Here is a 27984-nt window from a genome sequence, read left to right on the forward strand (position 1 = left end):
CTTTCAGTTTCTTCTTCCTCCTCTTCCTCGCTGAAAAAAAAAATAAAAATAAAAACATTATATTTATTATAATGTTTTATTATTTATAAAACATTCTATAGGTTATGAATAATGATAGGCATTAACAGGAAAAATATTATTAGTGTTACCTTATTTACAAATTCGCTAATTCACTAAAACTATAGGGAAAATACATTATTGTATTTATTTGAATTTTCTTAATCTGAACACCATTTGACATGTTTGGTTTAAAAATCCCTTTGGCGAAAGTACAGATTCGACAAGCAACCCCCATCTACCATTTATGTGGTTCATAAATTAATAATGATAAAACGGTAGAGAAAGCAATGGCTTTTTTGTGTGGAAGATTTATTTTAAAAATCAAATTCCTTTCTTTAAAAATAGTTCTTTTCATTATTTCCAAATACTGTTCTCAAAAAGAAATTTATTATATAGAAACCATCTTAAAGTTAAACTAATCAATCATTTTAAAATTTCCACTGCAAAACGTCAATCGATAATTGTAGCCAATGGCAAGTTTCCAAAGAAATGTATGAATAGCTCGCTGTTTTTGTCATAAGTTGATTGAATATATAGAATGTAGAGTTCTTAAGTGAGCCTCTAGATGCAGGAAGTTCTGTTTCTGCATCTGCATGCAGGAAGTTCTGTTTCTGCATCTGCATGCAGGAAGTTCTGTTTTTCTGTATAAGCCTTCTCAGACGACTGCGATCTTGTCTCTGACAGTCTTAGGACCACAGCTACACTTGTTAAACAAGCAAAGTGGTTATTTTTCCACTGATTATACACCCGGGATATTTCTCCTTTTGAGAAACCAGTCATCTCTTCTGTTTTCAAAATCGTGGCTGTAGCCAAACAGGCACCCGCAATGAGCTCTTTATCGAACTGCGAAAGATCCTTTGTTTTTCCCCTTGTGATCAATAGGAAATTCAGTGGCTCGTATGTGTATTATTTCTCAATAACAGGCACTGATATTCACAGGCTTTTTTTATTTCCTTCGTGAATTCATTTGTTCTGATTAAACTGCTGTTCAGGTGCATTTCTTCTATATTAAAAGAATAACAGACTTCAAAATTATAATGAAGCATTCATGTTCTGATTACTACTGAAACATTAACTGCCAGAGAAATCTTCGAGATATTAAAACTTGTTTTCCAAAAAATAAACGTGAGCGAAAAACATTTCAGGGAAAACTCAAAACCTCCGAGTAAGCACAACTGGGCTTTTTACTTCCGAAGTAGAACGACGCCTATTGTTGTTGATGCTGAATGCGCAGAGGAAGCGTTTATCAAAGAGATCAACTGGAGGTGAATTAGCCAGTTTCATATGGAGGAGAAATGATTTTCTTCCTGGACACTCGAGTTTTTCATCCGCCATATAAACTGGAGAACAAGAACACATGCAATTAACAGTCATAATAGTATAGTTATAGTTATAACCAGTGGCAGCTCGTGACTTGAAATCGTTGGGGTGCTGCAACTTTCGCAATATACATACACACTGTAAGTACAGTGTATACGTGTTTGGATAAAATATCAAAATTATGGTAAAATTAAAAAAAAATTAAACATGAAAAAATATTGTTTATTATCGATAAAATTATACAGTTTTGTATAATTCAAAATTACTTAAAAATAAAATCCATTATCATAACCCCAATAATGTTCTAAAACAGGGGTCGGCAACTCAGTGCCCGCAGTGAATTTTTGGTGCGCCCTCAGAGAAATTATTGTAAAGTGCTTTGGAGCTGGCAGCGGTAATGTTGCAGCGTAGATCGCAGTATATCTGAGAGATACATTCATTACTAGTATGTGCTAAAATGCAAAAAAACATTAAAAAAACACTGCAAATATAATACATGATGGTACAAATTAAGTAATTATTAAATCCAACATTATTTCATAGCCGAATATAGAAACTACAAGAGTTTCGTGCAGAATATATAGAAATTAAAAGTTTCGGAGAATGCAAGCATAAGTAGTGCCTTATGGGCAACTCGTAGTAAAGGTGGAGCAAGCTCCAGACCTCTTTCCTTAGTATTTTCCATATAAAATACCATAAAAAATATAAAAAAAAAATGAATACAAAAAATATAAATTCAATAGGATTTAATGAGAAACCTGGCCTTGTATATCATCTGCTAATTTTTTTATAATCAAACATATAGTTTCAGATCAGATGCGAGCGCCTTGCTTTATCAATCATAATGGCAAATGTATTTGTTTATTATGCAATAATAGTGTGGCTATTTCTAAAAAAAAGTAATATAGAAAAACATTTCAAAACCATTCATGCCAATTGTAATTTTAAATGTAATTATTTAAATCAGGAGGAGCCGGCAACGCAGCCCCCAAGAGCGTCATGGCGCCCGCAGTATTGCGCTCTTCATATTAAAAAGGTTGCCGACCACTGTTCTAAAATAAAAACTATAACAAAGTCTTTAATTGTAATGTCCAAATATTTAAAGAGACGGAGTAAACACGATAAGCACTACGAACACTCTACCACTGGCGCAAACTGCATATAAACAGCAGTGGAACTGTGAGACGGACAGTGCCACATTACCCTAGCTCGCATCTCACCATGACATGCATATGCTAGCGTCCTTCGCCCTCCTAATTACTATAGGATAGATTTTTATTATTTTTTACACAAAATAAGAGAATTGTATAGGATTGTTGATGATAAAATTAAATATTACAAGCAAATATTAATAAATTAATAAATATATTTATATATAGAGAAAATTTGTGCCTATGTGCGGTGCCTATGCACGGGCCTTCCCTGGTTATAACATGAACATGTCAATTGTTTACTTTATAGTTACCTCGCCCGTAATACCAAGAAAAAAAAAATCAAAGAATAGAATAGATGAAATTATGCTGCAAATCAAAGAATATGCAAAAATGTACGAATCACCGTCTCTCACTTAGTTCATCAGTTATGACATTTGGGCCATGATTAAAACATTTTGACCAAAGGTAGTGCTTCCGTTTATTTTGTTTTGTCAACAGATAATTGTAGGTCTTGAATTTCATATCTTTCCATCGAATTCCAAAACTTTGAAATTCGATGGAAAGATTCGATAAAAATTATTATAAAGTAAAGAAAAAATTTTTAAAAAATGTTATATTTGCCTAAACACAAAACTTTCAGCGACTGTATCAACACTAGATTTGCTGTTTCAAATATTTCAAAAAGGAGAGATAGAATAGCAGATTAATGCTGTCATATTTAGAGAGAAAAAAAAAGGGAAACAATTCCAGAAATTTTGATCATCATCTGGAATGGATAGAAGATGAATAGGAAAGTGCATTGGTATCAGAATTTGAAATGTTCATTTTATATTTTATTTCCATGTATAACATTGCTCTGATATAAAAAGCAACTATAAATAAACAAAACAAATTAATAAATTAAATTCTTGAGCACAAATTGTATTTTAATGTAAGGAAAAACAATCTGGATGGCTTTGTGGTGATTAAAGAACACAATGAAGGTGTGAAAATATTATTATTATTATTATTATTATTATTATTATTATTATTATTCGTGACACCTCCAAGGAGTCCGAAGACTCATCGCGGGAGGACACCGCGATATGAAGGATAAATTTGTATTGCAATGTTTTAACTTTAGAAAATCTGCTGAAAACTATGCTAAAACGTTGGCTGATTCTTTTTACATCAATAAATATATTTTGGTAGTTATTTGACACTCTTCTGTTTTAGCATCCTCTGGGAAATTCTGACATTTATAGTTTTCATAACAAACAAAAGCATTAATCAGAATATTTTCCCTTTTCCCACCCCTAAACAAAAGACCTATGATCTTTTAAACGTTTCGGTTACATCTTTTTCTGGTCTGCTTTTGCGTACGCAAGTTGAGGGTGGCGTCGCAGACTCCCACATATCCAACGTCAGTCGTTGCTTGGCAACCAGTCAGCAGGGTCGAAATTCAATCACTTGTTTAGAAATAGCGTTCTCATTGCCGTATTTGGTACAGCAGGAAGCTCGGAAATATGTGCTTATAGCCGAGACTTTTGCGTGTAGCAAAGAAGGAGGGGGGGATAGGGGGAGAGTTATTTGGGATGTCTGGAAGGAAGAAGTTTTTCGCGATGCTCAAAGAAGAGGCAGCGGTAAGAACATCATGGCTCAACAATGCCAAACACCCAATACGTGGAAGACGAAATATAGAAATTGTACGGGGTGATGACATGAAAGAACTTTGGACCCAACAAACTTTTCTTAACAAAAAATGAAGTCAATGAAATATTTTCTTGTTTAGAAGATTCATATAAAAGAAAAATTCCTTCGTATTAGCATAATTATTTTCTTTTTTTTTTCCTGAATGCCAGAAAAGCTAATTTTGTCCATTAAAAAAGATATGGATTTCTATGAAGTATAATTTTATTTAGATGTACATCTCAACCATTTACAAATGTTTGTTACGCATTATACACCTATATTAATTATAACAAAAGTTTAAACATGAAATCGAAACTGCGTAACATTAAAATAGATTTGCAATTTTCGTATTGGCCTCTCCGTATAACACTTGGAAGAAAGATAGGATAATATGCCCTTCAATTGCAAAAAGACCTGAGTTCGATTCTCGTCATGATGAGAGGATTTTCTATGGACTTATTCAAATGAAGGTCAATTAGCAGATCTCATACGGGGATAGTAGTTTTTTTTTTTTTTCATCCTGCATGCTAGTAAATCGGTCAGAGAACATACGCAATTAACAGACAAATTTATTATTAGTGGGAACCAGGCAAATAGTGTTGTGTTGATTGTGGATAAAGTTGTCATGTGGTGTGAATAAGCCATGAATGAAAAAAATCGGAAAAAAATATCGTTCTTTTCGAGTTCTTGGTTGAAAATCTGGATTGTAAATCTGGACCTGTAAAGTCCTTGGGTTCGTAACAAGAATATATTTACATGCAACAATTAGAATTTCAGTCAGAGTGCTACTGTTCTTATTACATATAATAAGAACGGTAGCACTATCAGTCTGTATAGCTTGCTAATAGCAATATAGTTTAATTTTTGCGAGCCCAGAGCGCAAAAAGGCCAAATATTGCCATAAGTGGTTCAAGAAAGCTTTATCATAATTTACGTTTTATTTTCCCCCCCACCTCTCCATTTTATAGTATTTAATTATTTAGCTTGAATCTTCTGAATTAGTAATAATAATAGGCATAAAAATTTAACTTGTGAATGATAAATTAAAAAGGGGGATTTTAATGTTAGTTAATCTTGTTTTATATTTTAATTTTCAATTTTTTCATCGTCACTTTCAACACAGTTTCCTCATGCAGAGATTTTTGAAATATCTATGGAGAAATCTAGCTGCACGACATCATTAATATAACTTGCTTGCTTTGGTGGAGAACATAGTAATGAAAAAGCGGCTTTTTAATAATATTACAAGCAAATTCATTTAACATCATAAATAAATTCTTCGGATATGTTTAGTAGTATAAAAATACTAATTTAGCAAATAACAAAATATCGATGCAATCCATAAAATCTAAGATGTATATCAAATGCACAATTCCGATTGCCTACTGAGTAATAGAATTTAAATCTCTTTCCAAATTCATCATTATTAGCGTTGCCAATAAAAGAAAGAGGGAAAAAAAATTGAATTAAAATGCACGTGCCAGATAACATCCTTTGATACAGTTCTTAAGTATAACTTACGGATTCAGTAAGCATGAACGTATGACAGGTGACTACATAACACTGAACGAAATATTGCCGTAGTTTAAGTGATATGAAACACTTGAACAATCGCGGAAATTAATCAACGCTGAGACACAGCAGTTCAAAAGTATTACCCTACACAGTGCTAAAAATAGCATTTCTAAGAACCTGATAAGTTTTTGAAGTTTTCGTTACCACATGTAACCCCTTCTCCCTCTGTCTCGCTATACTACTCAGCTAAAACTTTCTCCTCCGTACAATTAGGATTGCATGTGTCTTGTACAGATTTCAAGGAAAATGGATTCGAATCCGTTCCTGGAGGATCAGAAGATTTACAAATGTATTTCAAATGAAGATTCACTCAATATCTACAACAAACAATGCTTCAACAACAATGAAAATTAACGATGAATTTTTAACTATGAAATCAATGAAAATTAACGATGAATTTTTAACTATGAAATCAATGAAAACTAAAGAATCAAAATTGATTGTTACGTATTTAAATCATCATTGTTTTATATTTAAGTGTAAATATGCTTGATAATTTGCCCATGTTAAACAATAAATTATCACTATCCTTTTATTTTTCAAACAAAAAAATAGCTTTGTAAGGAATGATACGATCCCAGTAGATATTTTAATATTATTGTGCAGTTTAAATCCATCTTGAAATAAGATCTCGAAAAGTGAAACAATTGCTGTTAAAGAAAGAAAGTTACAGATCACAAGCTGAATTAATCGCATCGCACAGTCTTCTCTTTGTTTTGTTTTACTAAAGTCTTATCCCAGTAACCATCTTGGACATCCTAGAGTTCTCTAATTACTTATGGGGAAGGAGAAAGAGAGAGAGAGAGAGAGAGAGAGGGGTGTTTTTTTAGCACTGCAGAATTTGCTTTCCAACTTTATTATAGTTATTAAGTCTAATTATTTGCAATTAGAGCACTTTTGTAAAAAAAAAAAAAGAAAAAGTGTATTGGTCGATCAACAAAGATAATTGGATTATTAAATTAACATAATAATTATAATGCCCCAAAAACATATTAGCGAATTATAATCTGTACAAAAACACTTCGGTGATAAATTAAGTACAGTAAGCAACCCCAGCAGCCCAGTCATTGCTTTCTCCGATATATATATATATATATATATATATATATATATAGAACGCTTTATCCCTGAGAGAATACCAATCATATCCACAATTAATTAGCGAAATACCATGTGTTATATGCACGATTTTTATGTTTATCATTCTGGCAGCAATTTTTCAAATATTGTTAGCTGATTATTAAAAGCTCTGATTTAGTTTTCATTATTTAGACGCTGGCACAGGTTTCTCTTTAAATGTAGAATAGATCGAGGAGCGCAAACTGAACCAGGATTCACTGTTTTTCTTTAAAGCAAAAAGAACAGAAAATTTTCCAAGAAACTGCAGAAATTAATCAATGTAAATTCGTTTATTATACGAAAGTTATTCAATATCTACAACAAACAATGCTTCAACAACAATGAAAATTAACGATGAATTTTTAACTATGAAATCAATGAAAACTAAAGAATCAAAATTGATTGTTACGTATAAATTTTACTCTAATTAGTAGAAAAATTACGAGTAAGTATCAATTGTTCCCTTCTACGCTAAGGGAACAATAATGCATATAACACATGGTATTTACGAAATACCATGTGTTATATGCACGATTTTTATGTTTATCATTCTGGCAGCAATTTTTCAAATATTGTTAGCTGATTATTAAAAGCTCTGATTTAGTTTTCATTATTTAGACGCTGGCACAGGTTTCTCTTTAAATGTAGAATAGATCGAGGAGCGCAAACTGAACCAGGATTCACTGTTTTTCTTTAAAGCAAAAAGAACAGAAAATTTTCCAAGAAACTGCAGAAATTAATCAATGTAAATTCGTTTATTATACGAAAGTTATTCAATATCTACAACAAACAATGCTTCAACAACAATGAAAATTAACGATGAATTTTTAACTATGAAATCAATGAAAACTAAAGAATCAAAATTGATTGTTACGTATAAATTTTACTCTAATTAGTAGAAAAATTACGAGTAAGTATCAATTGTTCCCTTCTACGCTAAGGAAATGAATGGGTAGATGGATTCTCAAAAAGTAAAGAATCTCCACCTTTCTCTTTAAAATTTTCCAATATTGGGAAAATTCGAAGTGGAATTATTGGAGATTCTTTAAGAACATATCGTGCCCATTATTATGAATGGAACTATAGATGAAAACACATATTTATTTATTTATCCATAACTCTGTGTGTGTGTGTGTGTGTGTGTGTGTGTGTGTGTGTGTGTGTGTGTGTGTGTGTGTGTGTGTGTGTGTGTGTGTGTGTGTGTGTGTGTGTGTGTGTGTGTGTGTGTGTGTGTGTGTGTGTGTGTGTGTGTGTGTGTGTGTGTGTGTGTGTGTGTGAATTGCTTTCCACCTTTCATGATCACCAAGATGCATTATGAATTTCCACAGGAAGAAGCAATGCTTCCAGTCATAACTTACATTAATCTGGTACGCGGACACGTGCAATCTTTGATTCTTCGGTGTCTTTTGCCGAGTTCTTGAGTTAATACCCGACTTTTCTTCTTACTTACCTGCCCCAAAATCAACGAATAGGAGTACATTTTAACTTTCTTTCCAGGACATTACTTCCAATTATGAATAATGTTTTGCATAATAATAATTCGAATTCTTCGGAGGGAAAAAAAATGCAAATTTCGAAAATCTTCAAAAGATATAAACTATTCGGTCATTGAATTAGACTTGTGTGCAGTATCATAAGAAATAATAACGACATATGCATACGCACATACAAGCAATATAAAGTTCTTACTTCTCTTTTATGGAGATGTGTAGTTGGAAAAATGATTATTGCAACCAGTTATAGTTATGATATCATCCAAATAATTATCCTCTAAATTACGTATTTTCCATCAGAAAATCACAGCTGTTGCAAGAAGCTCAATGAATCAGCCAGGCAATTAAAACGGAATTAAATTTTCATTTCAATGGTGGTTTACCAGTTTCAAATAACAACTAAAGCTTGTATCTTAGTGTTGATTGTTCCATATTTTTACTGTCACACAATCATATATGTGTGTAACGAAATGAAAGAATTATTAATCAAAATCATCTTGGACTACCATTAGTAGTTACATTTCTTTTTTTTTTTTTTTGCAGCTTTCATATACGAGACAATAACGTGGCTTTATAGTTTGGCACACTTGGCACTTGTTTTAGGGTATCAAGTTTTTCACTTTTTTAAACACTTTTGCCGCAAATGATTGCACAACAGAAGCGCTTTAAGTTCATTTGGCTGTAAAAACAAAATCGTGTCACTGTATCACAGTAACTGCCAAATGTAAATATAAAACTTATGCGTTATATTTAAGTTAGGCGTCCACCTACACCACAGAAGTCGCTAATAATTTTGGCAAACGTGTTGCCCCTTTATCATGCACTAGCCTGCTTTGCCATTCTAAACTTATAACGTGAGTTCACTTCATATAAAAAAAAAAGAAGAAGAAGAAGCAATTAAAGAAGAGACTTCTAGAATGAATTAACTCTATTGAACAACATATTGAGTTACAGCAGCGAGATTTGAATCATGAGTTATCTCAATAAAAATATGTAATTTATATCACATACATTAAAATCCCATGAAATAAGTTGGATTTGTAATCTGAAGAAAGGTGGTTGGTTTTATTAAAAAAGAAAGAAAGAATAGAATAGAAATTCATATACATGGTATGCACTTGTCCTTCATACTCCATTTATCAAATTACCAAAATGTTAGTCGAGTTTCGTCATTTGAACCAACATTATAAAGCATGGCAATCGCGATAAACGTAACTTGCTATAAATGAAACTTTTCAAGATACATAAAGAATCAACACGGAAATCTTAACACTTACTTCACTTATTTTGAAAACGGAAATTTTAAAACACTTCACTTACTTTAAATATATGTTTATATGTATGTGTGCATTCGAGCTGCATGCTTATGCATGTTCGCATTGCTTCTCCAAATGATAAACTCATGATTATTAGGGAAAAAAGAAACGTATATGCATGGCACAAGAAAGTACGAATAGTGAAGTCCTTCATCGTGTAATGAGCTTTACATGCAATATAATATAATTAAACGTGCATGTTTTCTTTCATTTTTTTTCAAAGTTAATCTACTTAGTTTTACTTAATCATGCTTCCAATTGACAACCTTCATCGTAATTGAATATGTAGTTCAAATATAGATTAGTTTTTGAAAGACCTTGAGAATAAAGCATGTAAAAAACTGTAGTCTATTTATTGCAATACTAAACTTTGATTATAAGAAAAATAGTAATTTTTCTTGAAGTTAATCCGACGCATATCATGTTATTCTTATGTGGAAATTTTAAAATGTCTCCAGTGGCATATAACTAAAGTATAATTTCCTTCCTTGTTTATGCTTTGCGGATTTGTGTATTTATTTTTTTATTCCATAAACATTAGACTGCAAGCCTACAAACCATGGTATATACATAAAAAATATAGACAGCACAGCTGTTTTGAGATAGAGATTAAAAAAAAGCTGGTGGCCTCCATAACCATAATTCACATTTCTCGCTACTTTAACTGTACGAAATCAAAAGCAATTAGTGTGACAGAAGGCATGCAAGATTCACAGCAGCTGTTCCAGTTAAAAAAAGCCACTTCCGTCTGACGCTTAGTAGTATAAAAATAAAATAAAATTCTCAAGAAAGAAAGCATTCCTTTTTTTAAAAAACCTACCTCTACTTCTACAAAGACACGTGGTGAAGTAATCAGTAATCCCCTTCTTTAGAAAGCCCATATAAGGTCAAAAATAATTCACTAAAATGTGAAAGTGGTCTTTTGAAATCCTCGAAATTCCATTATGTTTGAAAGCAGAATACTTTACCACAGCAGACTTGCAATCGCTTTTCACAGAATTTAAAGTGATCATCGTTCCTGTATATTTCTTTTATTTTCAAGAAAAGAAAATTTAGAATTTTTTTCCCCAAAGGTATTATTGTCTATGCTCAATGGTTTCTGGTAGTAGTACGCCCATTTTTTTTCATAATATCCTTATCACTCTCTTTAAATTTGAATCTGTATTTTAGATGACAGCTCAATACATTCAAGCAACGAACAGATATTCCATCTTTTCTTCTTCATCATCATGCTATTACGAAAGTCATAAAGAGGCACTTTGTTCTGTGTAAATTAAGCAGTGATCTTTACTTTAAGTTTGAAATCAATATAATAGATCCACGCGGTTATCGTGGTTGTTCGGAACCATATTCCTGGTTCGACGGGAATCGAAGTAGCGTTTTTTCGCCAGTTTATCCTGGGGTTTTTTATCCCCAAAGCAGCCAAACCGGCTTTGAGACCTCAACACTACGGACATAGGATACACCGGGGCGTAGGGCTGACCACTTTATCCTGTGAACACTTCGAGGTCCGATGATTAATAAATCCTCGACAGTTAAAATGAAGATGAGATGAGATCAATATACTTGCCTCATGGCCTAAGCCTTTTAGCAATTCATATCAATCAGTTTACAAACATATGGTCTTACTGATATTATTCAGATCTTTTTGAGCTTTGAGTAAGTTTCGAAACATGGAAAGAGGAAGAAAATTGTCAGTGATTTGGAAATATAATTTGAAAACGACGGATAAAAGTAGATATTTAAAACTAGGATTTAATGCTTCGATGCTCTATACGTTAACAACCTCATACTTGTCATATGCTCATGTCTAAAATCCAGACAAATATGTCCGAAGCTGTTTAATCACGTGCATCCATATGATTATTGATAATATGGTCGCAACTAAACCTGACCAAGAAGATTGAGAAACTATTTCAAGAAAAATCAACAGAATTTATTTTCACTAAATAGAAAACGTTTAGACTAAGTCCATAAGAAATTAAAATACACATTAATGAACTTGATAAAAAGAATCACAAGTAAATGATTGAACACAACAAATTCAAACTAAAGATGGTAGTAAGTACCGTATAAAGGTGATCAATCAGTTCCTAATCAATAAATAACCAGTTCACATTTATTTGGAATACTGTTTTATTATTATCCGCCATATTCAGGAACAAGTTTCCTTGATTCTTATTAATTACGTGACTAAAAATACATGAATAGATGAGAACATAGTCCTGACAAATCTTCTAAGTAACCTATCAGAAATTACATTACAATAATTAATTACAATTATTTTCCGAAGAGATAGGGATAAATGGAAGATTTAAAAAAAAACAAAAACAATCACACTCAGATAAAGATTCCATTTTTAAAATTATAAAAACTGCTTAAGCAGCACATTTCTGGAGTGCTATTCAGTGCTGAAAACCATGATAGCCATCTGAAAACATAAATGAAACCTGTCGGCAAAGAACAGTCTCTTTCTATTTTAAAGAAGTTCAAAACGGGTTTTAAAGAAAGATAAATCAGTGCATTTTAGTTCCAAGTAATGCGTTTGCATTTTCTTGTCTGTGTGTGTCTCTCGGTATCCGTTACACTGGGAAAGATGTGGAATGTGTTTATACAGTAAGTTCCTAATTTAGACACAACACCAGTTGCTAGTGAGTCTTCCGCGATGAGATAGTAGCAGACGACAGTTCCAACCAGGCAATGTTAAAAAAATAAAATTGTGAATCCAATTTTCAAAACGGTGGGAAACTTTCTTTGAAAAGCATGCCCTAGGTCAGTGATTTCCTCTTCAGATTATTGATTAATTTTTCATCATTAATTTATGAGTAATGATGATTAATTTATGATTCATCATTAATTATGATTAATGATGATATAAAAATTTCTTGTTCGATTACCGGTTTTCGCAGTTTATTAGTTTATTCTTTATTTCTTTTTTTTTTCTTACTTCACTTACAAATACCTAAGGACTTTCCAAAAAGTGTATTAACCAGTCTATTGCTGGGCAAGGATTTCCGTAACGGAAGGAAGGCAAACCGGCCAGAGAACACGCTTAGTTAATAGACATAATACGTTGGCCACATCACTTGAGTTACTTTGGTCAACTTCCAAACAGTAACAACAACCTTAGCGACTTCATCAGCACCATTTTAATTATAAACATAACTTTCCAGTGTCCTTTCAGCACACATGATTGGACTTTGTATACAAAATTCGCCGTTAAGTCATATTTTATATGAAGTTGATCCTCTCATCGCATTATCCTTCCGATAAGATCGTTCTATTTATTCTATTCATAGAACATAGGCACATTATGTAAGACCCGAGCTCCCTCTTCACTCTAGTGCATGGTTGTCACCACCTGTCTAGTAGTGAAAAGTGTAATTAACTGTAGTAGCACTTGTAGCCAATCAAGTTCGCCAGCCATTCACAATGACTTGGCGACTTACGATACCGTACCCAAAGGTCTGACGAGCAGGCATACTTGGGCGACCTTCCATTAATTGTTCCTTTTACAATACTTGTCCCGCTCACTCGACCTGCCGACGACGACACCAACAAAAAAATACTTCGGCATTGTTTCGGGACGCCAATCAAATCATCAAGTCTTGCGCCAATGGTAATCCGTGCCAGACAAACTGAAGGTCTGTTTGTTAATTCCATTTTGAAGCAGAGAATGTCAATAGATTATCTTTAGAATATCTTAATATAGACTTAGTTAGAAAAGTTTAATGGCCTGACATCATACTAGCGCGTGAATGAAACTCATTGTTTGGAAACATCGAAGACATGGTAAGTGATTTGTGATTTTACTAAGATTTGAATTGTGGTAACTCCAGAGAAGGAAAGGGCAGATAAATAAACAAATTAAAAATAAATGCGAAATGGTAGTTTAAATTTGTCCTAAATTCATATTAACACCAAGTTCTCTTCAAACTTTTCTTTAATGGAACTCAAAACTTCCGTTTCCGGTTGTATTTAAACGATCTCACTGTAGCACATTCATATGGAGATCTAAAATGAAGCCATATTTGAAGAACAATATTTCGTTGTTATAACTAAAGTGAGCCTCAAGGGCTCACTTTAGTGAGTACGGGCGTGGCAAACCCGAGGTACCTGATGCTGGACCATGCCTTACTTCATGTAATATACATCTGTTATATTATCTGTAGACTGGTCCCTCCTCTTCCTCCCCTGCTTCTTTCTTTCTTCTCTTCTTTCTCCTTCCCCCGAATGTTATTAGAGTATTTGAGGGAAATCTTTCCTATTTTGCTGTGTCATTTCGTCTTGTGCTAACAGGACATTATCAAACATTGTAACATGATCAGGCCATCAAAAAATGTTCATACCGCATCGTCCGTCGCGCGGGTTACCAAGGGACGCGTTCGAGTTTTAGGCAGAGGGACCCATTCGAAAAATATGTTACAGTCTCCCTTAGACACCACTCCTCTACTCAGCACTCTGCTAGAGGAAACTCCATCAATGGGCCCGGTACCCGTTTGGGGAGGTGTTTAGGGGCAGCGCAAAGAAATGGTTCTGCAAAAAGACGGAAATGGCAAAGACAACGGCACCAGACTATGGCTTTAGGCAACTGGAACATCTTCTATCTGACAGGGAAGGAGTTGGAACTGGTCGAGGAAGCCAAGCGCTACCGGCTTGACTTAGTAGGGCTTTCTTCGAGCAAGAGGAGAGGCTCTGGAACTGTCGACCTGGATAAGGGGTGGAAGCTCTACTATTCTGGTGTGAGCCCAACAATGTCTACTCAGGCGGGTGTGGGAATACTCACAAGCCCCCCAGCTGTCAGACTGTGTTGCTGAGTGGATCCCATTGGGTGGATGGGTGTGTGTATTAAGGCTTCAGATGAAAAACCATGCTTTAGCTGTGGTGCAAGTATTCTGACTCCAGATTAGGTGCAACTCCAGATCATGCACCTAATCTGGAGTCAGAATATTCTGCCTTCCTAGAGGAAGTGGATGCTGCTTTTGACAGGGTGGCAGACATGGAATCAGTCCTGCTAATGGATGACTTCAATGCACATGTTGGAACAGATGACCAAACATGGAGGGGTGTGGTTGGGAGGAACGGCGCCCCTGACCTTAACGCGAATGGGTTGAAATTATTGGACTTCTGCTGTACTAACAGCCTGTTCATAATGAATACCCTCTTCCAGCACCTAGAAGTCCATAAGCATACCTGGTACAGGGATACACTAGAACAAAGGTCTCTGATTAAGTTCTTTATAGTCTCAGCAGACCTATTTTCCTCAGTGTTGGACGTTCGTGTGAGAAGAGGGGCAGAACTGTCAACTGACACCACCTTGTTGACTGCACTCTACGGCTTCAGAAACCAGATGCTACCATCAACGCTGGTAGGCCTAAGCAGCTATACCGCGTGAAATGGGAGACATTGGAAAATGAGGCTGTGAGGAAGAATTTTGCAGATGACATTTCCTTCAGATTCAAAGAGATTCGCAAACATACTGCAGATGTTGAGGAGGAGTGTAATCTGTTCAGAACAGCTGTCACTGCCTCTGCACTCTCATGCTGTGGCAGAAAGCGGCTCGGCGTGGCAACGGGCAGTGAGAAAAGGACACCTTGGTGGAACCAAGAAGTCCAAAAAACTGTCCGGGCAAAATAGGAGTCCTGCCTAACATGGCTTAGGATCAAGTCACCTGAGATGCGTTTGCGGTATGCTGAGGCACGAAAAGCTGCTGCTGAGGCAGTAAAGACAGTGTGACTCGAGTGTGTCAGGCTGCTTGGATATCTGGGCGAGCACCAAAGCAATGGCAGACAAGCGTAATAATACCAGTCTTCAAGAAGGGAGACCAGAAGGATTGCAGAAACTATCGTGGGATCTCTCTGCTCAGCTTGCCTGGGAAAGTGTATGCTAGGTGCTTGGAAAGATGGTGAAGGAGCATTGTTGAGTCAAAGTTCCAGGAAGAACAATGTGGCTTTCGTCCTGGTAGAAGCACAACTGACCAAATCTACATTTTAAGGCAAGTCTTTGAGAAATCTTGGGAATATACCAAGAATGTCTATACATGTTTTGTGAACTTGGAGAAGGCATATGACCGGGTTCCTCGGGATAGGCTTTGGCAAGTAGTACAGGAGTATGGAGTGGATGGCCAACTGTTAGCTGCCATCAAGTCCCTGTATGAATGCCCAGAGTTTTGTGTCAGGGTAAACAGCACAAAGTCTGAACCTTTCACAGTCTCCGTTGGTCTCCGCCAAGGGTGTGTTCAGTCACCCCTCCTTTTCATAATATTTATGGTCTGGATTGATAGGCACAGCCGAGGCAGTGAGTGTGTCAGAACTGAAAGATGTAGCATTGGACGTCTGCTTTTTGCAGATGATTTAGTTCTGCTTAGCTCTTCCACAGATGACCTTCAGCGGACCCTGGATAGGTTTGTAGCTATTTGTGCAGACGCCGGAATGAAGATTAGTGTGGCCAAAACTGAAACATTTGTGGTCTCAAGACAACCATCCCAGTGCACTCTACATGTAAGTGGGGTCCCAATGAGGCAGGTGGAAAAGTTTAAATACCTTGGCTCCATATTCACGAATGATGGAAAATGGGACGTAGAGCTAGATACTCGAATTGTCTTAGCAAGCTCAATATTGCGGGAGCTTGGTCGTTCGGTAGTATTGAAGCAGGAATTAAGCCAGAAGGCAAAGCTGGCTGTCTTCAATACAGTCTATGTCCCCATCCTCACCTATGGTCATGAGAGTTGGGTAATGACCGAAAGAATGCGGACACGAATCCAAGCGACTGAAATGAGGTTCCTTCGAGGGATTGCAGGGCTGAGAAGACTCGACAGGGGCAGAAGCTCTGCAATTCGGGAACCCTCAATACTCAACCAAGATACTCGAATTGGCTTAGCAAGCTCAATATTGCGGGAGCTTGGCCATTCGGTAGTATTGAAGCGGGAGTTAAGCCAGAAGGCAAAGCTGGCTGTCTTCAATACAGTCTATGTTCCCATCCTCACCTATGGTCATGAGAGTTGGGTAATGACCGAAAGAATGCGGACAAGAATCCAAGCGGCTGAAATGAGGTTCCTTCGAGGGGTTGCGAGGCTGACAAGACTCGACAGGGGCAGAAGCTCTGCAATTCGGGAAACCATCAATACTCAACCGCTGCTTCTCCGTGTTGAGAGATCACAGTTACGTTGGTACGGACACCTGGTCATAATGCCACAAGAGAGGCTACCTCAGCAGGCCATCTTTGCCAAGGGTGGGAGGCCACGTGGAAGGCCAAGGACTGGCTGGATAGATTATATCCAAAATCTTGGATGGACACGTTTGGGAATCCCACCAGAACATCTGAGCTTGGTGGCAGAGGATCGTGACCATTGGAAGTTCCTCTTGCAGCTGTTGCCCTCACAACCCAGTTAAGAAAGGTGGGCCTTGAAGATGTATGTATGTATGTATGTAATAATAAAGAATTCATTTCCACGTGACTCATCAACATAGACATCATTATTGTGCAACAAAGTACTGTACTTCTACAACGCTGTTTCTTTTTCGTCTGCATCAAAAGAAACAAGAGAACCTCAGATGAAGCTACGAATACACAGATTTTATAAGTGCTTTATCAAGATTTTGAATATGAAATATATTTTTCAATTTAATAGCACCAAAACTTGATGATAATATCTCACAAAATTGCAAATGGACACAATGAAAGTTGATTTGTCATAAAAGAGCTATTATTTATCTTATGGCCTAGGAACCCTTATGCGCACTGTATCTTTTTTTTAATTTCATTCAGTACTCGACTACAGCATCCAGTTACTAAATTTCCAGACAAATATATATTTGCCAAGTTATACACTTATTCTTTGTGACTCAGTAGGAGGTCTGTTTGCACGAATTACTTGGCATTGCAGCAAGGCAACTTAATCCATACATTGCAAAAAGTGAAGGCTGGAATTCGGTATTACCTGCCAACAAACCTACAACCTTCCTGAATATTTTTTGCTACAAGTCATGTACTCTTGTTCAAGATTTAATATTCTTAGTCATCTCTGTAGCTGTTGATGAGGCATCTCTAAACACAGAGTTCGCTGCCCTTGACTATCTCATGAAGATCAAAGTTACTTGGAAGACGAAGCGTACTTACTTTGAGAAAGAACACAAATTCATGAACATGTTAATAAATTATTGGGGGGAATATACAGTACTGTATATATATATATATATATATATATATATATATATATAGAATCATTTCGATCTATACTAAATCCTCTATTATGAATTTTCGAGCCATTTCTAACCTTTTATCTGATTTATGTGAAAAGATGCACCAATAAAACATCAACAAAGGAGTCCCCAGAATGAAACATTTCACTTACCTGTATTCTCTGTCGTCGTCAGCCATGACTGATCTTTAGATTAAGAAAGGGTCCTAGGAAGTAAAATATTTCGTAAGCAATCTTTGATTCAGAAATTAATTTTACATTATAAACTGAACAAAAGAAATTTGCGGTCCATTTATAATCAATTAGATTAATCATTGTCTTTAAAAGGCATAAAAATTTATGTTTCTAGTTCTCATAATTATAAACCAAATATTGTATTATCTCTGAATATTGTACCAGAAATGATATTACCCTCTTTCCCTTCTTTTTATACTTCATTTTCTTGACTCATCTTTGTCATTTTTGGTTTGTGTGTTTATAGTCATAAAGGAAACAAAACGGACATCACTGAAAGAGATTTCCCTACTCAAATCTTACTTTCATTAGCATTCTAATGTGATATCTAATCCTCTTGTAAAAATGTAACTGAGGGATACATTCTTTGATAATGACAAAGATCTCTTTCTAGATAGTATTTGAGTGATTTTAGATTTTCCTGCATGCTTTATACTGTGACAGCAGAAATAACTTATAAAGTTATTTCTGCTGTGACCATGCTCCAGATAGTAAGTGACTCTTAAAGAATATACTGTGGCATTACGTTAATATCAATAATCTATCCATGGAGTAGGCAGGAATGCAGTCCGAAAACTACCAAGTCATGTATTATTTTACCAAGTCAGTTTTCATTCGTCAGGCATAGATTAATCGCATATTTCACTGTTCGCTGAAGATAAAGTTTACAAACAGCTGTTGTAGAATACACTTTGAGAACTAAATAATTAGTATAAATGAAAAAAATAATAATACTAATAAAACAGTTTTTTAATCTCACTTTCGAAAAGCTACAGACCCAATTTCACACATTAATATCATGTATATGGACTGATTTTAACTTTGCCAACCTGCTTGACCGAGTAGACAATGTTTCATTTTTTTGTTTATATATATATATATATGAAAATTAATTAGCTTCGTTGAAAAAATCAACTTCTTCAGGTATCAAATACAAAGAATTATATAAAAAATGACAGAAACATTATAAAATAACAACAACAGATCTAATATAAAAAACTGTACTACAGTTTAAAAAGGAATGTGCTGAAGTTCCAATTGAAGTTAACTACGTGCGTGAGCTATCGCGAGAGCGCCAATACCAGACAGTATAAATGTGCGCATTAGATAAATTGTAGCTGAGGCTGTTATTCATATGGGTTGAACTGAGGGATATTTCTTTAGATTCCAGTATCCTTCTCTCGAGTTCATCATAAAAAGTATGCATATTGGACGTTTGAGACCAGTCTTCATATATTAACCATATTTCGTAATTTAAATTAATATTATGTTGATTTTTCTTTTATTGTTTATTTCGGAATAATTACAGGGAATATTTACAATTGCATTGTAAATTGAAACATTGATAGAAAAAATAAATCTTTATAATTTTTTTTATCCAAAAGGTGAAATCAATTTTGTATTTTGCGCGTGAGAAGTATTCAAAGTGCGATTTAATTTTAACCAAAATTGCCAGCAGTAATCCGCGCTTCTCTCTTGATTTAAATTTAAATTCTTATAGATTTAGAAATTCATCTTGTGCTGTTTTGAGACACCTCATCCGATTAATTAACAAAGTTGATTGAAAATAAGTATGGTCATGGGCAAAGTACAGCTGAATGCTTTTGTTGCTTTTTTTATATATTTTTTTCTATTGTACTGATTATGCATTCATAGTCATCATTAACGTCATCTTTAATTATGCATACAGATCCTCGTTATAGTCAGACAGAGAAAGCAGTATCAAGCAGAAAAATTGGAACATTATTTTCATCACTGTTTATAAAAATGTACTTTTTATGGTACATGGGACAGGGTATTTTTTCGTGAATTCTATATAATTTGTGAGTGTATACAAATATCTGGTTCATCTTATATTTTTCCTGTTTAGCAAACTAGAATAAAAATCTACTTGAACCGACGACATGGCTGCAGAGACATTGAAATTGCCGACCGCGTCTTATCAGCTGACTTTTTTAATTTCTCCAACTGGATTAGGTGCTCTTGATGAAGAGTCATCATGAAGATGGATCGACAAGATTTAGTATGCTGCAGTTCGTTTATTCACTTCTACTGACACAGCTGTATCATATTGTTATTTTTATTCTTCTTATATAAGGGTGGTCTGACGTCTCGACCATACATGGCAACACTATCAGCAAGACTTGTTTTTTCTAAGTTGGCACATCTGTCATAAGCATTCATGTGAAATTGCAAGTCATTCTATCAAGTAGTTTGTTTTATACAGCTGTCTGAAGCAAAAGTGGTGTCTGTGTCCCTTGAAATGGAAAAATTGAGTACAGTGTGGTTATAAAATTCTTTGTAAAAGAAGGTTTAACTCCAAACCAAATTCATTCGAAGTTAATAAAAGTTTATGGGCACTCTTCTCCTTCGTTTTCTACAATTAAGAAATGGGCTGCTGAGTTTAAACGTGGTCGTGCCAGCCTTGAAGATGATCCACATGAAGGACGTCCAAAACGTGTAATAACACAAGAGATCATTGATCAAGTGCACGATACGGTATTGGATGACCGGCGAGTCAAAGTGCGTGAAATTGCTGAGACTATAGTCATTTCAAAGGAATGTGTAGGATATATTTCGTGTGAAGAATTGCAAATGAAAAAGATTTGCGCAAGATGGGTGCCACGTTTGCTCACAGCAGATCAAGCACGCACTCGCATGAAAATCTTTGAACAGTGCTTAAAGTATTTTAACAAGAATAAAACTGATTTTGTGTGTCGATTTATTACTATGGATGAGACTTGGATTCACTATTATATATCAGAATCCAAACAGCACTAAAAACAGTGGACAGAAGCCGGTTGTTCAGCGGCAAAGAAGACAAAGTCGGTTCCATCAGCAGGAAAGGACATGGCATCGGTGTTTTGGGATGTAAAGGCATTTTGTTAATTAATTATCTTGAAAAGGGTAAGACAATAACCAGGGAATATTATTCTGATATTTTAACCAGATAACGAAAAAATTCGTGAGAAAAGACTCGGTTTGCAGAAGAAAATCATCAGGACAATGCACCTGCCCACAAAGGTGTTTTGGCAATGGGAAAATTAAGGGATCTGAATTGCGAATTGTTGGAACATCCACCCTATTCTCCAGATTTGGCTCCCTCTGACTTCTATCTCTTCCGAAAACTAAAACTCTCCTCGCTGGTCAGCGTTTTTCTTCCAATCAAGAGGTGACTGCACTGTAGAGGGGTATTTTTTCAGATCTTACTGAGAACCACTACAGAGACGGAATAATGGCGCTGGAACTTCGCTGGAATAAATGTAATAGTCTTAAGGGAGATTATGTTGAAAAATAAAAATAATTTTGAAATTATAAATTCGTTTTTTCATTGTTAGGCTGAGAGCTTTTCAGACCACCATCGTAATCAATGCATTTTTACAGTATTACTTGTGAAATGCACTACTCGACAAAATTAAAAAAAAAAAAAAACATGTGGAAAACGTGGTTTGAATAGAGCAAAATATGGTTTGAAGTGTAATATAGAATAACAATGAAATTAAAATGCAGAGAGAAACGCCAGATAAATACAAAGGGTATTAGATAGGCATTAGATATATATGCGACCTGCCAAAAAGATCACATTACTGAAATCGACATAGTATACAAAAATATGGCTACTTGACATCAGTAATGTGATCTTTTTGGCAGGTCGCATATATATCTAATGCCTATCTATATCCTTTGTTATTAGATAGGCATTAGATATATATGCGACCATACACACACGTTCCTTCGGATTTAACTCTAGTAGTCGTGCTGGTCGTGGCAGTTCGTGGCAATTCTTCCATCACTTGAGCTCCATGGGTTCTGGCATTGTCATGCATGAAAAGAAAATCTAGGACCACCTTACAAAGTCGCGCATAGATTTAGAGGATCTGTTTTCGGTACCTTTATGCAGTTATAGTATCCTTATCAAAACCATGAAGAGCGGTACGGCCATTAATCATTATGGGTTCTGTCTTGCTGTTAAAGCCTGATATCCTCTGTTCTGGTTAACGTAATCCTCTGGTGACCTTGAGCAGCTCATGTAATGTTTCCTGTCTCGTTCATAGTGACGAGTCAAACTTCGCAACACATTAAACCAATGAGTCACTTTCCCCTGCTATTATCTTCAAGTCCAACGGTCCGCCCACCATCTCAAAACATAAAATAAAAAATAAAATAAATAAATAAATAAATCTATACGATGATAACTTGCCATCCTGTTGAAGAGCAGATCAATACAAAGAATTTACATGCCAATAAACTTTTTATGTGAAATATTCGCCTTCGGAGACACCATTAAAAATAAAATATTAATGGTGTGAAACTTATAAACATGGAAGATATCTTCTACCCAGTTTTTTTTTTTTAATTCTTTCGGGTGCCTCAATGAAATTTTTGATCAAAAGGATTAAAATATAATGCATGGGAGGTACGTATTAGAAGACACATATAAACATACTTGCAGAAAAGAGGAATGGAAGGTGACCATTTACCGAATGGTCTCCTTCGACGATGCTAATACTATGTGTTTAAATACTGTATGTCATCCATTAAAAATCATTGGTCCATTTGTGTCAGAAATGTTAAAGAATTATTATCAGTCAGTTCCTTGAATAGTGTATTTGTTTTCACCTGCCAGCATTTGACCATGAGATGATTGTGTAAGTTTTTTCCATTCACTAAATAGGCCTTGCATCCAAAGATTTTGAATATAAATGATCTCGGTTTTATATATGACCTAAAGATTCTGCCAGTTGTCACAACAGGTGTATTTAGTATTATCAATATAAACTTCAAATATATTATATATTATCTGCATACTTATAGTGTCAGTGATTTTGGTTTCTCTTTGGAAACTAGTTTGTCTGAAGGCATGTGGCCCTACAAAGAAAAGAGTTGACGCTTTGTACTCTAAAGGTTTTAGAATTCACCTCATAAAATTCTCATTAATAATGAGAATGAGAATTTTCTAAGTGTGTATGTGGGGGAGGTTGAGGCGCATGTCATTATGCAATATATTAATAGCATTTGCTACTATATGCATTGATATTTCCTGAGAACCCTTTATTAATTCAAAGGATTCGATGTGTTTTGTTTTTGTCAATATGAATAAAGCTGGAAAAGTATCCAGACGAGGATCTCATTAACATATCACCTAATAAAACTAGGTAGGCCACAGTAACCTACTGTTAAACTGTAATAATGGATTTAAGAATAAGCTACACCTAATTTTAATATAGAAGCATGTTGACAGTTTCTATGGCTCGGTAATGATGGTATCCTCTGAATGGAGACAGAAATCTGGATTCAAATCTTCTCTCGCATGTGAACAAATGTTTTAGGGTTTGTCAAACGAATATGAGTTAGCCAGTTTCGTCTGGAGATAGCATGGTTTTTCATCCTACAAGAAAGAAAGGGTTGGATTTTGAAGTTGTTTTTCAATTAAGACCGAAAGGCTGTGAGGGCAATGTATTTATGTCTGCTAATTGCGCGCGCGCGTGTTGTTCTTCTGGCTGGTTTGAGAGATAAAAAAAATCTCAAGTTTTTCAGAAAATACATGCAGCTGACAGTTAATCCTAAATAGTCATAAAAGGCTATTCAGATAGGATTATCACATTAAAAACATTAATTATATTTCTGTGAAGTCAACTGTTCAGTCCTGACGGACTATGGAATCTAAAAGGTAAGGGGAAAATAACATGAAATCAAAACTTCGTAGCCAACATACATACTACACACGTACTACGAATATATATAATAATATCTTTACATCTCATTTTGATTTCTATATTAATAACTAACCATCTAATAGGTAAGTGAACAAATGTACGCATTTTTAAAGAATACAGGAACATCAGTCACAACAGTTGATTTCGTTTACTGGAGTAGCTATGATAATATCACCACTTTAATCCATGCTCTAACAGTTATTTCAAATTGAACAATTGTGGTGACGTAGTGAATTGGAAATAAGAACAGTCAGAACTGATGAAGAGAAAATTAATCAGCAGTTCTTATTTAGAATGCACTGACCAGATGGCAAATGGCCAAGTCAGTGATATCCACCCTCTATAGGATAGAAATATCTTTTTAGTTCGGATAACAGGAATGACCGGTCATTTATATTAAGACGACCATCAATTCAATTAAAATATCAGATATTATGACGTCCAAATATACAGAATGATCAACATTATAATGAATAACCTTACAAAATTATTATTTATAGCATAATTAAGAGCAGCCAGTATTTTTATTCTCATTATTCTTTAATCTTACTGAATTGTGACAAAAAAAAATATAGCCATAAAACTTAGTAGAAAATTATTCTATAAATAAAAAAGATTTCGTTACTTTATCTTTATTAACCGTTTAGTAGGTGTTATTAAACATTTCATGTCGAAGGATTATTATTTTTCAGCTTTATTCTCTTCATAATTTCCATTATGAAGAGAATAAAGAATTTGATGGGCTTTGGCACGCTCATAGTTCCATTCTTGGTCATTTGTCGCCAGAACTGCTTCACAAAAGTGAAGAAATACTGCGCACATCACGTCACAAAGTCTTCGCAGAGGGGGGAATCATTTTTAAAAGTATACAAGCTTAATACGTATCATTTAAATCTCATCAATAGTTGAAGCATTAACGATGTCATCATTCTTTTAAGAAACTATTTGGCAGATCAACAAAGAAAGTGATGAATGACTTCACTCGAATAATAGACGCTTTGTTCTTCAGGGAAGAATGTCATTTGTTACATTAACACTAACTTCAAAAGCAACTCTGTTTTTTCTTAACCACTTAAAATTGTTCCGAAATGAACTGGTAATTTAAATATAATGCTTTCTTGCGATGGATTCGTGGGAAAAATGCCGAATTCCGTGTAAATAATAATGAACCTGAGAAGGTAGCTCAGGTTCATTATTATTAACCTGCATTAATATTTATTCTAATTAGATTATCATTATTCTTTCTATTTCTGAACTTGGATGGATATATTTTACGTTTAGAGAATATTTGCTATGAAAATATTCTCATAACATTCTGTGAAATATTTTTATAGTTTAGCCTGAATTCAGCAATCGATTTTGAACGTTTTCCTTTTTTTTTTTTTATTCAATTTTATTATTTAAAATATCCTTTGGATTGTATGAGTCGTACCTCTGTCTGGGTGTTCATATCAAAGTAGCAGAAGTGCCTATTCTAGACATACTCAAGCTATCAAGAATTCCAGCCAATCAACTAGCCGTCTTGTCTACTTATATATGTCACTTTGCTTGAATTAACTGTTTTCAAACACAAACACAGACATCTCGCTGCACTTAGTTACTTTTATGAAGTGGCAGTCTATAAAAAGTTCCTGGAAGAATATAATTGTTGTAGGGATAGTCCTTCAGTAGATGATTGCAAAACAAGTAAAATTCCTCTCCTTAATAAGGTTTATTGCGCAGTAACCGAAAGTGTTTATAAATACCAAAAACACGACCAAGAAGATGGATGAGATTACCCAGGACTAAAACTGAACGGCAAGTGAAGACGAGCAAAATAATCTTAGTTTTGTTGTTCTTGTTGTGAAAACAAGATTTCTATTTTAGGGCATTAATCTACAACGAAATATTCTAGATTAATGCCCTAAAATAGCGAAAAACTATCTTAAATCCACACTAGGATACGTCCATATGAAATCAGGAGTAACTGCTCAAGTTACAGTTCAATAGTACGAACAATAATTGCATGGCATGTTATAGTAGAAAAAAACTCTCGATCCCCATCTTCTGCATAGTCTAACTACATCTAAAATAGTCTATTATTTAAATAACGTTATCATATACCTTTCCTATAAAATATATCTGAAAAGAATGCGTCTCAGAGGCATAGGGCTAACCACCTTATCTTCGATACGGTAGCAGTCGAATGTAGAAAAATCCTCGACACCGCAAGGTAAAAGAGGAGGGAAGGAATAAGAGGAATGCGTCTCTGTGATGTAATCTGGAGAATGATGACACGTGTCCTTTTCTTTTCTTGTACACCAGTGTTCAAATCCGGTCAAAGATGAAAGAAATATTTTGAATATTTGTTAAGGAAATTTTTTCGTAACTTCCCTAACAAACCGGGATGAAATTGACCCAAAGAAGGTCTCGTTTTACGTTCTTGACTGACAGTTAGTTTAAACAGAAATTCCTACCTTCCTGTAGCATTAAAGAATCATTTCCGGTAATTGTTAAACAGGAAGTTATTGATATTTAGAACTGGCTTGGTAAACTGGGAAGGAATTCCAGTTGATATTCACTGAAGCGAACCTGACATACAATTTACTAAATTTTATGGATTTTTTTTCACCTGATTTACTTTCTAACATATCATTCAGCTAAAAAAGGTGAATGACTCTTGATTTGGCGAATTATTTCTTCAGTAATCATTCGCTATATGAAACAAATATCTACGAAAATGCAAAGAAAATATTAACTTCATTCATTTCATGGACATTTTATGGATGTGTTGAAATTCATAGGACGTTTATTAACAGTCTATGTCATAGTTTTACCTGAATATTAAGCAATATAATAAAATATAGAAAATGCAGTCCATTTTACTCAAACGATGCCTCGTAGCAATAAGGGGTGGGTGGCATGGATGAAAACAACGAGTTCCAACATAAAGAATATTTTTCTAGGCTGTGCAACCCAGGCTAAGTGAGCCGATCTCATAAAAAACTCCGTCGAGTTTTGATGCAGTAAACTTGATTTTATCCATCAAACAAGCAATTTGGCTTGCATACACGTGGACTTGACATACAGCAAGCATAGGTATTTCTTATCCTTGGCCATCTCTGTGTTAATCCAACAACTAAAACTGCACCCTTTTTGAGATCTGTTTGTTCTACATTAGGCTGACAAGCATCGAAATTTCGAAGTGCATGAACCTGCTGGTTTGCTGAAGTTAACTGTGCAGTCAACTATATTAATCCAACTTTGGAGATCGTTTGTGGTAATCGGTGATTCAAAATATGATTTCTGAGTAGATCAATATTAATAATCACTAGGTCTAAACCTTCATATCACACAATGACGGAAACACGTGTATGTGCAAGAAACTTGTTGAACACTGGGGTTGACAAATTAGATGATTGCATTAATATTGGCGTTGGAAGCATAAGTCTTTGAACGATATTTCTCATCTGGCTTTCTTTCACTCCATTTTGCTATATGAATAGGAGACTTTAAAATGAAAAATAAATAATAAATAACGATTATAATAATTTATCTTTCATTTTATTTCAGATGATATTACTTTGTTCTACGTTACCTTAAGAAAATTAATCACGTTATCTGCGAACAGACATTCCTATAAAAAACGAAAGCTCTTACTTCAAAAAAAAAAGAAAAAAAAATGATCGATATTTTCCAAAGAACAACAAAACAAAAACTTTGACGTAAATTCTCACAAACCTAAAGATGAAAGAAGAACAGGCAGATGAGGAAAATCAAGAAGATCTTGTAGTAGTGGAGGCGAGGGATTCCTACTTCGGATCGGGACCGGACAAAGGTGGCTAAGCTACCCGTCACTCCTACACTCCACACGGAATGACGGACTGGCCAAGCGATCAGAAAAGCGGAGACTTAGCCCACCCTTAAAGTTTATATTTAGACCCCCACAGCCAAGCGGACGATGTATTCCTTCAACTCAAGGGCGCTACGGTCTGTACAGTGCCATATTTGTTACCACGTGGGCCATAAGTAAGTAGAAACCGGCGCGTGCCCACCCTATGGACCAATGAGTTTGGCCCACTTCGGATAAGTTTTCACGAGACCTGCGCTGCAGCAAAGTCAGACGGAAACACCCGTGAGCACGTG

The 27984-nt window shown here is 35.0% G+C and overlaps 1 long non-coding RNA gene across 1 annotated transcript; it reads right to left on the reverse strand.

The window, feature by feature from the left end:
• On the reverse strand, positions 1-27960 carry LOC150092783 (uncharacterized). The gene is made up of 3 exons (XR_016550520.1): positions 27580-27960; positions 18062-18114; positions 1-30 (listed from the first exon to the last, which is right to left on the reverse strand). It is a non-coding gene; the product is annotated as an uncharacterized LOC150092783 (long non-coding RNA).
• Positions 27961-27984: the final 24 nt, after the last annotated feature.

The sequence above is a fragment of the Typopeltis vanoorti genome, chromosome 25 (genome assembly GCF_054136105.1).
Source record: "Typopeltis vanoorti isolate ZY-2024b chromosome 25, IOZ_Tvanoo_1.0, whole genome shotgun sequence".
NCBI classification, from domain to species: Eukaryota; Metazoa; Arthropoda; class Arachnida; order Uropygi; family Thelyphonidae; genus Typopeltis; species Typopeltis vanoorti.